The 2,604-nt window shown below is 34.7% G+C and overlaps 1 long non-coding RNA gene across 1 annotated transcript; it reads left to right on the top strand.

The window, feature by feature from the left end:
* Positions 1-461: 461 nt before the first annotated feature.
* LOC112750597 (uncharacterized) lies at positions 462-1,940 on the top strand. Its single transcript, XR_011874042.1, has 4 exons — positions 462-772; positions 1,076-1,220; positions 1,301-1,397; positions 1,490-1,940. It is a non-coding gene; the product is annotated as an uncharacterized lncRNA (long non-coding RNA).
* Positions 1,941-2,604: the final 664 nt, after the last annotated feature.

Genomic DNA, 2,604 nt, shown 5'->3' with positions numbered 1-2,604 from the left:
AGGGTTTAGAACTTTAGGGTGTGGGTAGGGTTAGAGTTGAGAAATTCTTAACCCATGGGTAGGATAGGGTAGAGTTTTAAAAAAGTTTTCAACTCGCGGATAGGGTTAGGGTAGAGTCTAAACCCCACCCTACCCTACCCATTACCAGCCCTAATAATGGGAAAACAAAATGCATAATGAAAACAAAATGCATGCTCATATATATTTTTTAGAGAGTAATATTTTAAAGGTTTAATTATTCTGCAGGTCCTTATAGTTTTATCGAATTTTTAATTAAGTTCTTATACTTTTTTTCTTTTCAATTGAGTCTCTATATCATAAATTTTTTTTTTCAATTTAATTTCTGTCGTGACAAAAACATTTAAAATAACAGAATATTCTATTAAAAAATCGAATATTCTTACCACTAGAATAGAAGACCTAATTGAGAACACTTCCATATTTTCAAAATACTAAAAGAACCCTTGCCATTTTACTCCAAAGTCAGAGAGTCCTAGCTCTAATTCTTCTCGGAGCTCCCGTTGTCCCATCTAGCTGCATTTTCTGTGCTCGTCATCCGTCGCGTTCTCGTGTCGTCGTCGTCCGTCGCATGCTCGTTGTCCCTCACATGCGCCATCACCATCACTGCTCGCATGCCTTGTCCACGGGTTGTCCGCCATTGCTGGTCGTCTGCCATTAGTGGACCCATCGCCTCGCTGCGCCAGCTTTCATCCCTCCCTTGCTGCCTGACTTGCTGGTCATCATCCCCATATTTTTGCCTCTACAATAACATGTGATAATTTCATTTTTTTCAGTTTTTCCAAGGTTGATTTCTTTAATTTAAGCATATGTGAATTTTTTTATATAATGGTTTATGAGCTGATTAGAAAAAAATATGGCACTGGTTGAATTGAAATCTTGAATAATTTATGAATATGAATATCAATTGTAATTTAAACATGCTACTTCATACCAGAATCCTCAAGGGGCACAGAACGAAAATGATCCAAATAATACAATTGTGCGTACTTCTTTGCAATATACAAACCATTATACTTACTTCTTGTTTTCTAACATTTTATTTTTTTTATTGCAGATTTTTGTTGGCAATTTAGATGCAAATGTTATAGATGATTAGCTGTGACAAGTCTTTGGGCATTATGGAGAGTTAGTTTATGTGAGGATTCCATCCGACAAGAGATGTGGATTTGTGCAATTTGCCGACAGATATTTGATGTTTGGTATTTTAGTATATGTGTAGCATTAAATTACTTTTTTTCATAAGAAGGTCCTGCCTGTGATATGATTTTTAATGCATCAGGAATTGGGCTGAAGAGGCACTGAGAGTTTTGAATGGAACACTTTTAGGTGGGCAAAATGTTAAGCTTTCATGGGGACGGAGTCCTTCAAACAAATAGGTAATAAAACTTGCCTATAATTATTGTCTTAGCTACATGTGTCATAATATCTTGCTGATTATTCATGAATTTACATGATAAGAGTCTAGCAGACCCAAATTAGTGGAATAGTAGTGGATATTATGGATATGCACAAGGCAATGAAAATTATGGTTATTCTCCCGCTGGATAGGACCCCAACATGTATGAAAGCTATCCAGAGTATGCAAATTACCAACCTTCTCAGTAGCAGCAACAAAGGGGATATATATAGTTAAGAAGCCAAACTCCACTTTCCATTTTTTGTTACCATTCTGTATTCCTTTGTACTTATTTTCAGTTGCTTCTATGTTCATGGAAAATTAGTCAACTTTATTCCCTTTTTTATTTTTCCTTTTTTTTCTGGTTAGTTATCTATGGTTGCTATATTAGTATTTATATTTGTTTTAAACCTTTTGTATCAAATCATGCGTGCAGAGTACTTTGTTGATGTTCATATATTTGATGGATTGGTCCATTAGATATGTATTTCTAATTAAAATTTGTGTTTCGCAGGTTACATTATTATAGATTTGTTGAGTGCAGTAGACTGTTATTTATTTCTCACTTTTTCTTCATCTTTTCACCTTTAGTTTATGTTTATCATTACAATTTTTTTTATTGTATTGTGATATTGTCATGTCTTTTATCTCCTTCGATTAATTTATGTTAAATTATTTAAAAAAAAACCTCGTGTAAATGTCCGTATATCTGAGAGAAGAAGGCATGTTAGAATAGGTAGGGACAGAAAAAGGAGTAGAGGAAAGACTGTTGTTGCTGCATCTTCTCATCCAACAACAACCTTTGTTGCTGCATCATCACAACCACGTACTTCCTACCACACCTGCTGCTGCATCTTCATAATCACTACATCATCACAACCACGTACTTCCTACCACACCTGCTGCTGCATTTTCATAATCACTATCCTCCACATCTGCTGTTGCATCTTCTCAAAACTATCTCTCATAGTTGCTATTTCAGATTTTTAGACTCTAATCAGAGCTACTGTGCTGCAGATTTTGAAGCTCCCTATCATAGCACCTCCTGGATCGTCACAAGTTGTATAAAAGAGAATAGAAGATGTACTGAGAAAAGAGAAATCTCAGAGAAATATGAACTTATTATAGGTGAAAGACAAATGTATATAAAATTTTATAATTTACTAACGTTAACAATGATTAAATTG

The sequence above is a fragment of the Arachis hypogaea genome, chromosome 2, assembly GCF_003086295.3.
Source record: "Arachis hypogaea cultivar Tifrunner chromosome 2, arahy.Tifrunner.gnm2.J5K5, whole genome shotgun sequence".
NCBI lineage: Eukaryota > Viridiplantae > Streptophyta > Magnoliopsida > Fabales > Fabaceae > Arachis > Arachis hypogaea.
This window is presented reverse-complemented; position numbering and strand designations above follow the sequence as displayed.